Source organism: Anolis sagrei, chromosome 1 (genome assembly GCF_037176765.1).
Source record: "Anolis sagrei isolate rAnoSag1 chromosome 1, rAnoSag1.mat, whole genome shotgun sequence".
NCBI lineage: Eukaryota > Metazoa > Chordata > Lepidosauria > Squamata > Dactyloidae > Anolis > Anolis sagrei.
This window is the reverse complement of record NC_090021.1, coordinates 5,177,811-5,189,294: the sequence shown is the minus strand read 5'-3', so window position 1 is coordinate 5,189,294 and position 11,484 is coordinate 5,177,811. Positions and strand designations below refer to the sequence as shown.

Here is an 11,484-nt window from a genome sequence, read left to right as displayed (position 1 = left end):
CCTGTGGTGGGAATGGAGGACAGGCAGGCCCTCCTGGGGTTCTCCGCCCACTCCTGAGTTCCATCCATCCTTTCCTTGGCTGGGAGCAGCAGGGCTTCCCTCCGTCTGGGGCAGTGTTTCTCAACCTGGGGGTCGGGACCCCTGAGGGGGTCACGAGGGGGTGTTAGAGGGGTCGCCAAAGGCCATAACAAAACACAGTATTTTCTGATGGTCATGGGGATTCCATGTGGGAAGTCTGAGCCAATTCTATCGTTGGTGCAGTTCAGAATGCTCTTTGATTGTAGGTGAACTATAAATCCCAGCAACTACAACTCCCAAATGTCAAGCTCTAATTTCTTCAAACTCCACCAGTATTCACATTTGGGCAAATGGAGTATTCGTGCCAAGTTTGGTCCAGATCCATCATGGCATGAGTCCACAGTGCTCTCTGGATATAGGTGAAGTACAACTCCCAAACTTCCATCAAACCTTTCCAGTGTTTTCCATTGGTCATGAGAGCCAAGTTTGGTTCAAATCCATCGCTGGTGGAGTTCAGAATGCTCTTTGATTGTAAGTGAACTATAAATCCCAGCAACTACAACTCCCAAATGACAAAATCAATCCTCCCCCAACCCCACTAGCATTCACATTTGGGTGTATTGGGTATTTGTGCCTAGTTTGGTCCAGTGAATGAAAATACATCCTGCGTATCAGAGATTTACATTATGATTTATAACAGTAGTAAAATGACTGTTACGAAGTAGCAATGGAAACAATGTTATGGTTGGGGGTCACCACAACATGAGGGACTGTATTCAGGGGTCAGGGCATTAGGAAGGTGGAGAACCACTGCAGTCTGGGGGCTCCCACCCAAGCCCCATCCAGGGCTGGCCCTACTCACCCTCCCAGGTTTTGTTCTTCTTGGGGGCTGGGCCCTCCTCCCTCCCTCCCCTTGCACAGGGCCCTCTCTCCTGAGTGTTGAGCCTGGGAATGACCCCTAGTCTGGGCTTTGGAGCTGCTTGAGCCTCACAATGGACAAGAGATGGCAGCACCTTCCCTGCAGCCAAGGAAGCCTGGCAGCCCTCCAGAAGGAAGGAAGGAAGGAAGGAAGGAAGGAAGGAAGGAAGGAAGGAAGGAGAGAAGCCCTGAGTGAGTGGGTGGGTGGGAGGGAGGGGCCCCAATGGCTTTAACCCACTACTATAGGGGCCCTATAGTAGTAATAGAAGTCATAAAATAATAATAATAATAGTAATAATAATAATAGTAATAATAATAATGATGATGATAAGTAACAGAATGTGACCCAGCTTCTGTTCCTGACTGGAGAGTTTTCATAGAATCATAGAATCAAAGAGTTGGAAGAGACCTCATGGGCCATCCAGTCCAACCCCATTCTGCCAAGAAGCAGGAATATTGCATTCAAATCACCCCTGACAGATGGCCATCCAGCCTCTGCTTAAAAGCTTCCAAAGAAGGAGCCTCCACCACACTCCCCCTGGGGCAGAGAGTTCCACTGCTGAACAGCTTTCACAGTCATAGAATCCTAGAGTTGGAAGAGACCTCCTGGGCCATCCAGTCCAACCCCATTCTGCCAAGAAGCAGGAATATTGCATTCAAATCACCCCTGACAGATGGCCATCCAGCCTCTGTTTCAAAGTTTCCAAAGAAGGAGCCTCCACCACACTCCCCCTGGGGCAGAGAGTTCCACTGCTGAACAGCTTTCACAGTCATAGAATCCTAGAGTTGGAAGAGACCTCATGGGCCCTCATCCAGTCCAACCCCATTCTGCCAAGAAGCAGGAATATTGCATTCAAATCACCCCTGACAGATGGCCATCCAGCCTCTGCTTAAAAGCTTCCAAAGAAGGAGCCTCCACCACACTCCCCCTGGGGCAGAGAGTTCCACTGCTGAACGGCTCTCACAGTCAGGAAGTTCTTCCTTGTGTTCAGATGGAATCTCTTCTCTTGTAGTTTGAAGCCATTGTCCCATTGCGTCCTAGTCTCCAGGGAAGCAGAAGACAAGCTTGCTCCCTCCTCCTCCCTGTGGCTTCCTCTCACATATTTATACAGTTGTTCCTCCTTCCTGTGTGCTGGTGTGGGGCTTGCATGTGGGGGGAAGGGAAGCCAGGCAGGCCCTCCTGGGGTCCCCCCCCCCACACTCCTGACTCCTGGAGGGCCTTCCTTCCTTCCTTTTCCTTCCTTCCTTTTCCTTCCTTCCTTCCTTGGGTGGGAGCAGCAGGGCTTCCCTCCCTCTTGGGACTCTGGGGGCCTCCCACCCAAGCCCCATCCAAGGCTGCCCCTGCTCAGCCTCGCAGGTCAGCCAGGAAAGAGTGGGTGGGGGCCTCCAGGGGACTCAGGCCAGGCAGAGCCAGAATGGTGGTGGACCACGTGGTGTTGTTATGGTGGCTCTTCTGGGACCCTGGCCACCCCTCCCTCCCTCTCTCTCTCTCCTCCTGAGTGTTGAGCCTGGGAATGATCCCTACTAGTCTGGGCTTGGGAGCTGCTTGAGCCTCACAATGGAGAAGGGAGGGCAGCACCTTCCCTGCAGCCAAGGAAGCCTGGCAGGAGAGAGAAGGAAGGAAGGAGAGGAGCCCAGAGTGGGAGGGAGGAGCTACCAAAGGCTATCCAGCCACGCCCCTTTTACAGGGCAGGCCCCGCCCCTTCTGTAAGTCACATGGCCACGCCTACTTTGCGTCATAGAGGCGCGTCGTCACCCAGACCACGCCCCCTCGCAGCCGCCATTTCTGGGAGGAAGACAAGGAATGAAGACGGAGAAGGTGAGGAGGGTTCTGAGGGGAGCCATTTCAGCTTCTCCCAAGAGGACAAAGGCAGGCTGAGGTGGGCCAGGAATGAGGCCTTGGGGGCCTCTTTGGCCTCCTTTGTGCTTCAGGCAGGGCTAGGCCGGGAGGGGGAAAGGCACCCAAGGGAGGGAGGGAGGTGGGCCTTCCTTTCCCAACTCATCCGCGGCCTCCTCCTCTTTCCTGAGGGATTCCTTTCTTTCAGGCCTTGAGAGAGAGAGAGAGAGGCCCAGGCCCTTCTGGAGTGAGTCTCCTCCTCGCAGAGCCTGCCTTCCGCTTCCCCTTCAGCTGAGGGATTTCCAACTCTGTCCCTTGTGTTTTGATCTCCGTTCTGTGTCTATTTCAATATGTCTTTTATAGAAACACGTTTTAATAGACATCTTTTATAGAAATACATTTATACTATGCATATTTATTTATTTATTTATTTATTATTATTAACTTTATTTGTACCCCGCTAGCATCTCCCGAAGGACTCGATGCGGCTTACACGGGCCAAAGCCTCAAAACACAATATAATAGAAAACATAACACAACAATAGACAAAGCAAATCAAAACAATTAAGCAAATAACCACAATAACAATACATCAAGACACTATTAAAACTGGTTGGGCCAGCGCAATGGGGTACAGGGTTAAAAGTGCTGAGATGGCAGGAGGAACGTAGGATTAAGTGCGGTGTGCAGCAACATTAGTTGTGCTAAAGTGCATCTAGGACTTGGGTGGGGATTCCTAATCTGCGAATGCACATCGGAACAGCCAAGTTTTTAGGTTCCTTCTGAAAACTGCCAGAGTAGGGGCCTGACGAAGCTCTTTTGGAAGGGCATTCCAAAGTCGGGGGGCTGCCACAGAGAAGGCCCTGTCCCACGTCCCCACTAAGCGCGCTTGCGACGTAGGTGGGATCACGAGCAGGGCCTCCCCAGATGACCGGAGCGAGCATGTGGGTTCGTAGATGGAGATGCGGTCACGCAGGTAGGGTGGTCCCAAACCGTTCAGGGCTTTGTAGGTGAGCACCTGCACCTTGAATTGGGCTCGGAAAATAAATGGCAGCCAGTGGAGCTCCTTGAACAAGAGGGTTGACCTCTCTTGATAATGAGCTCCAGTTAGCATCCTGGCTGCTGCCCGCTGGACCAATTGTAGTTTCCGAGCCGTCTTCAAGGGCAGCCCCACGTAGAGCGCATTGCAGTAATTTACCTTACTTATATACCGCTGTTCTCAGCCCGAAGGCGACTCACAGCGGTTCACAACAAATACGAACAGCAAAAATTCAGTGCTACAGTATAGAAACAGTTAACAACCTAACACATGACACAATTAATAAACAGTTACTACAATACCCATTCACTGTCGTCTCGTCATCAAAAACATGATCCAAATTCGTCATCCATTGTTCCATTCCAGTGTTCATTAACTAAACATTGCACTAATTATTCGAACGCCTGCTCAAACAGCCAGGTCTTCACCTTTTCGCGGAATACCATTAGAGATGGTGCTAGTCTAATGTCCGTAGGAAGGGCGTTCCACAGCCGAGGAGCCACCACCGAGAAGGCCCTATCTCTCGTCCCCGCCAGCCGAGCTTGAGAAGCAGGCGGGATCGAGAGCAGGACCTCCCCGGAAGATCTCAAAGTCCTGGTGGGTTCATAGGCAGAGATGCGGTCAGATAAGTAGCTTGGGCTTCTGGCAGGTCATTCCACAGTTTAGGGGAGACCTCCTCTCTTATATTTATTTATACCCTCCTTATCTCGCTTGTTCAGAGACCCAAAGCTTTAAAATTAGCATTTAAACCCCATATAATATTTATATTAAAAGAGAACTAAACTTCATGGAATTTTTGTGATGTTTCTCAAGTGTGCCTCAGGGAGGGAGGAAGGAGTTCTTCTCAGGATTTATTTATTTGTCGTGTCAGAGCAACCAGTTCATTATATGACATTTCTAATAGAACAAAGCAAACAAACAGACAAAATACAAAACTTGTGAGTTTGGTAGTTGGTTAAATGTCCTTTGACCAGCATCTGGCCACTTGGAGTGCCTCTGGTGTTACCACAAGAAGGTCCTCCATTGTGCATGTGGCTGGGCTCAGGTTGCATTGCAGCAGGTGGTCAGTGGTTTGCTCCTCTCCACACTCGCATGCCGAGGATTCCACTTTGTAGCCCCATTTCTTGAGGTTGGCTCAGCATCTCGTGGTGCCAGAGCGCAGTCTGTTCAGCGCCTTCCAAGTTGCCCAGTCCTCTGTGTGCCCAGGAGGGAGTCTCTCGTTTGGTATCAGCCATTGGTAAAGGTGCTGGGTTTGAGCCTGCCACTTTTGGACTTTCGCTTGCTGAGGTGTTCCAGCGAGTGTCTCTGTAGATCTTAGAAAACTATGTCTAGATTTAAGTCGTCGACGTGCTGGCTGATACCCAAACAAGGGATGAGCAGGAGATGTCTCTGCCTTGGTCCTTTCACTATTGGCTGCCACTTCCCGGCGGATGTCAGGTGGTGCAATACCGGCTATCAGGATGATGATGGGAATCCCTTCACAGGCAGACCTGATGGGAGTGTTTCCCGTGAAATGCAAACAAAAGGGAAATTAAGAAGAAATGGGTTCCCGAAGGCCAACAAGACCGGCAGGTCCACTCTTACCAAAGTAGAACAACACCAATCATATATTTCACATCTTGTACAAGGTACAATACACCAAAATCTACAATAAACACCAGTATGTTGGGTTCACAATACTGGTTATGTGTTTATTGTTGGATTTTGTATCTTGTACAAGATGTGAAATATACGCTTGGTATTGCTCTACTTTGGTAATAGTGGACCTGCACGTCTGAAAACCTTTTCATGCTTCTGCCTTTTATGTAGACTTCGGAGGCACTTTGGGATGTATCTCTGAACTAGTTTTTTGCTATATTACACTTCTTTTTAGAATAAACTTTACCTCAGTTGACTACTTCCTTGTTGGCTGAGCCTCATTTTGGGTGCAGAAGTGTCACATCGTTGGCTGGGCTGCAGCACCGAACTCCCTTCCAACTCCCACACCCAAGGGGCCCTCCCGCCACTCAAGCCACACTCCAAAGGTACTCACACCCAAGCTGCATTCTCAAGCTCCGCTACCTGCCCATTACCCACACCCAAGCCGCATTCCCAGTCCACTCCTCACAACCAAGCCACCTTCCCTTCCCACTCCTCTCACCCAAGCCCCCTCCATGCACATTCCCACTCCCCACACCCGAGTCTCCTCCTTTCCCAATACCCATACCCAAGCCCCCTCCCTTCCCACTCTCTACACCTGAGCCCACTCCCAACATCTAAATATCCTCCCTTCCCACTCCCAATACCCAACCCCCTCTCCCTTCCCAGTCCCCACACTCAAACCCCATCCATTCCCATCTCCACACCTAAGCTTTCTCCCTGCTTAGTCCCCACACCCAATCTCCCTCCATTCTCACTCTCCACACCCAAGACCTCTCCCTGCCCACTCCTCCCACCTGAGCCATCTCCCCCACTCCCAATACCCAAGCCCTTTCCCTTCCCATTGCTCATACCCAAGGCCCCTCCATTCCCACTCCCCACACCCAAACACCCTCCCTTCCCACTCCCCACAGCCAACCCCATCCCTTCCCACTCTCCACACCAAGCCCCCTCCCTTCCCACTCCTCACACCCAACCTCCCTCCCTTCCCACTCCCCATATCCAACCCCTCTGGCTTCCCACTCCTCACATCAAGCCCCCTCCTTTCCCACTCCTCACACCCAACCCCCTCCCTTCCCACTCCCCATACCCAAGTCCCCTCCTCTTCCACTCCTCACACCCAAACCACCCTTTATGTGCCAAGGCCACCCTGGTTTGCAAGGCCTCTCCACCTGCACTTTGTGCATTTACTGCATGGCAGTAGAGGTTGAACTGGGTGGCCCGTGGCATTGCTTCTGTTGTTGTTGTTGTTATTTTAAAGGCTGGAGGGCCATCTATTCATGGTGCTTTGATGGCTTTTATGGCGTGGCAGAAGGGAGTTGGACTGGGTGGCCCCCAGGGTTTTCCACTGAAATAGAGTTATGTTTATTTTGGATAAGATTATCCTTCACCTAAAATGGCTGCCTCTAGCTTCCATACAAAACGGATGCCAGACCACTGGACCTATTCTACCCCTGGTCTTCTATGGTAAGGAAATCCGTCACATCATGCAAGAGGACGGTGCGTCTGAGTAAAGGACCTTCCTTCTTTCCCTCCTTCCCTCCTTTCACGGCTTCCTTATCTTCACTCCTTTCCTTCATCCTCCCTTTCCTTCCTGCCTGCCTCTCTTTCTTTCCTTTCCTTTCCCTTCCTTTCCTTCCCTCCCTCTCCTTCACTCCCTTCCCTCCTTCCTTTCCCTCCTTCCTTCCCTCTTCCCTTCCTTTCCTTTTTTCCATCCTTCCCTCCCTCTCTTCATTTTTCTTTCCTTCCTGTCCCTCCCTCTTTCCTTCTACCTTTCCTTCTTTCCCTCCCTCCTCCCTCTCTTCCTTCATTTCACATTTCTCCCTTTCCTTCCCCTTCCTTCCCTTCCCTCCCTCCTTCCCTTTCTGTACATCCTTCCTGCTTCCTTTCCTTCCTTCCCTCCCTTCCTTTCACCTTTCTCCCTTTCCTTCCCTTCCTTCCCCCTCCTTCCCTTCCTTCCCTCTCTTCCCTTACTTCCGTTTTTCTCCCTTCTTGTTCCTCCTCCTTTCCTTCTTCCTATCCTTTCTTTCTTTCCCTCTTTCCCTCCTCCCTTCCTTCCTTTCATCATTATCCCTTTCCTCCCTTTCTTTCCTTCCCCTTCCTTTCCCTCCCTCCTTCACTCCCTTTCCTCCTTCCTGTTCCCCTTGCTTCCTTCTTCCTTTCCTTTCCCTTTTCCCCCCTTCCCTCCCTCTCTTCCTTTTTCCTTCCTTCCTAACCCTCCCTCTTTCCTTCTTCCTTTCCTACTTTCCCTCCCTCCCTCCATTCACTTCCTTCCTTTCACCTTTCTCTCTTTCCTTCCTTTCATTCCTTCATCCCTTCCTTTCCTTCCCTCCCTCCTTCCCTTCCTGTCCATCCTTCCTTCCTGCTTCCTTTCCTTCTTTCCATCCCTCCCTTCCCTTCCTTTCACCTTTCTCCCTTTCCTTCCTTTCATTCCTTCCTGCCTTTTTTCCTTCCCTTCCTTCCCCCTCCTTCCCTTCCCTCCCTTCTTCCTTCCCTTCTTTCCCTCTCTTCCCTTTTCCTTCCTTCTTGTTCCTCCTCCTTTCCTTCTTCCTATCCTTTCTTTCTTTCCCTCTTTCCTCCTCCCTTCCCTTCCTTCCTTTCATCATTATCCCTTTCCTTCCTATCATTCCTTCCTCCCTTTCTTTCCTTCCCCTTCCTTTCCCTCCTTCCCTCCTTCACTCCCTTTCCTCCTTCCTGTTCCCCTTGCTTCCTTCTTCCTTTCCTTCCTTCCTTTCTTTCCCTCCCTCCTTTTCCTTCTTCCTCCCTTTCCTTCCTTCCTCCCATTCTCCCATTTGCCATTTTTGTTATTCCCTGGAAACCATCCTGAGTCTCCTCAGGGAGAGAGGGCTGGTTATAAAGAAAGTGTTGTTGTTGTTGTTATATTTCTTTATACCCTACTTTATCTCTCCAAAGGGAGATAAAAATTAGAAGGAGTCCTCTTTTCTTCCTTCTATCATTCATTCTTTTCCTTCTCCGTCCCTTTTCTTTTTTATTTTCTGAATTCATTCCCTTCTTGTTTAAGAATCAGTGATTGCCTTGATTGGCATCAGTGTATGCGCTTGAGACTCTGCATTTCTTGGTATTCCCTTTTTCAACCTGACTCTTGAAGGGAAAGGAGGAAAATCTTGCAGGTAAAGAAGGTTTCCGCCTGTCTTCACTGATCTTTTGCTTCTTTCTTCCCCAGGGAAATGAGGATTCTATGGAGCCACCTCTTGGGTGCAGTAAGAAAACCAATAATATAGGAAAAAGGAATAATCCAAGGTGATGCTCTTGCTGAATTCTTGACTTCACTTACAGATAAGAAAGAGAAAAAGTAGTGCCAAGTATCTGTATTGCAATTCAACAACCATATCACTGTTGACATGGAGGAGAAAGCATTTAAGTGCCTAGAGTGCGGAAAGAGTTTTACTCAGAAGGTTCATCTTCAGCAACATGAACGGACTCACACTGGGGAGAAGCCCTATAAGTGCCTGGAGTGTGGACAGAGCTACCCTCATAGTTCAACACTACGTTCGCATCAAAGAATTCACACTGGGGAGAAACCCTATACATGCTTGGAGTGTGGACAGAGCTTCACTTTTAATTCAGGACTACGTGTGCATCAAAAGACTCACACTGGGGAGAAACCCTATAAATGCCTGGAGTGTGGACAGAGCTTCACTCAGAATTCACATCTACATTCGCATCAAAGGACACACACTGGGGAGAAACCCTATAAATGCCTGGACTGTGGACAGAGCTTCACTCAGCATGCACACCTACGTTCACATCAAAGGTTACACACTGGGGAGAAACCCTATAAATGCTTGGACTGCGGACAGAGTTTCACTAAGAAGGGAACTCTGGATGTCCATCGAAGGACTCACACTGGGGAGAAGCCCTATATATGCCTGGAGTGTGGACAGAGCTTCACTCACAGTGGAAGTCTACGTTTGCATCAAAGGACTCACACTGGAGAGAAACCCTATAAATGCTTGGAATGTGGACAGAGCTTCAAGCAGAATGGAAATCTAAAGTGTCATCAGAGGACTCACACTGGGGAGAAACCCTATAAATGCTTGGCATGTGGACAGAGCTTCACTCAGAAGTCACAACTACAGAAGCATCAAAGGACTCACACTGGGGAGAAACCCTATAAATGTTTGGAGTGTGGACGGAGCTTCAGTGAGAATGGAAATCTACGTTTGCATGAAAGGACTCACTCTGGGGAAAAACCTTATAAGTGCCTTGAGTGTGGACAGAGCTTCACTTGTAATTCAGGTCTACGTTCACATCAAAGGACTCACACTGGGGAGAAACCCTATAAATGCTTAATGTGTGGACAGGTCTTCACTCATAGTTCAGGTCTACGTTCACATCAAAGGACTCACACTGGGGAGAAACCTTATACATGCCTGGAATGTGGAAAGAGCTACACTCAAAGTTCAATGCTGCGTTCGCATCAAAGGACTCACACTGGGGAGAAACCCTATACATGCTTGGAATGTGGAAAGAGCTTCACTTACAAATCAGGTCTACGTTCACATCAAAGGACTCACACTGGGGAGAAACCCTATAAATGTCTGAAGTGTGGACAAAGCTTCACTCACAATGGAAATCTACATTCGCATCAAAGGACTCACACTGGGGAGAAACCCTATAAATGTCTGAAGTGTGGACAAAGCTTCACTCACAGTGGAAGTCTACACTCGCATCAAAGGACTCACACTGGGGAGAAACCCTATACATGCTTGGAGTGTGGACAGAGTTTCACTCAGCATGCACACCTGCGCTCGCATCAAAGGACTCACACTGGGGAGAAACCCTATAAATGCTTGGAGTGTGGACACAGCTTCGCTAGAAGTGGAAATCTACGATTGCATCAAAGGACCCACACTAGGGAGAAACTCTAGAAATGCATAGTGTGTGGAAAGAGCTTCTCTGAGAGTTCAAATCTACATAGACCTAGAATTCACATCGAAAAGAACAGTAGTGTTTGATCCCAGAGAGACTCCTTAAAACAAAGCTTTGCAAACTTTTCATGTTGGTGACACTCTTTTTAGACATGTATCCTTTTGCAACATGGTAATTCAATTCAACTAGTAACCAGAGGTTAAACCAACTCCTTATAAGATTTTAAATATAAATATAATATAGTAATATCGACAAATTTGTTTTTTTAATTAGAATTTTATTAATTTTTATATAGATTACAACGAAAGAGTGAGAACAATAAAGTATAGGAAAGTAAGGAAAAGAAGAAAAAAAAGAAAAAAGAAGAAGCAAAAAAGTATGCTAAAATCCCAAATAGCCCCTAAAAAATATTAACTACAAAAATACACAAAAAAGAAAAACAAACAAAAAAATGACCTCCATTCCATCTTCTTGGATCATATCTTCTTATTATTCAAAAATATAAAATAAGTTCAAAAAGAAATTGTCTCCCTTGTTTCTTATTTTCCCAAATTGTCCAGATATTCATGGAGATTATCCCAATTTGTTCTTCTTAGTATCATACCTGTATTTTTCTTCAACAAAAAAGTCAATTCATCCATGTCCTTTATTTCTCTGATTTTTCCCACCCATTCCTGTACGGGTGGTACTGAGTCATTCTTCCATTCTCTAGCAAAAACAATTCTAGCGGCAGTCGTCATATATGTAAAACGTTTATCCTCTTGTTCCGTCAGTTGTAGATCTAAATCTGTAAAACCTAACAAATAAAACTCCGGTTTTCTTATAAATGTTCTTTTAAAAACCTTTTGTGTCTCTTCATGAATTACCCTCCAAAACTTTACTACTTCTTTACAAGTCCGCCACATATGGTAGAAGGAGCCAACCTGTTCCAAGCATTTCCAACACTTATCAGAAACTGTTTTATACATTTTAGCCAATTGTTTCAGTGTGGTATACCATCTGTGGAACATTTTAATCCAATTTTCTTTTAAATCCATTGCGTATGTATATTTTAATTTTTTGTTCCACATCTGTTCCTACTTTCTCATTTGAATTGGTCTTCTTAAATTTTCAACAAATTTGTTTTATATACTCACTATTG

At 47.6% G+C, this 11,484-nt stretch overlaps 1 pseudogene; it reads left to right on the top strand.

Moving 5' to 3' along the window:
• Positions 1-1,651: 1,651 nt before the first annotated feature.
• LOC132761685 (zinc finger protein 658B-like) lies at positions 1,652-11,484 on the top strand (annotated as a pseudogene).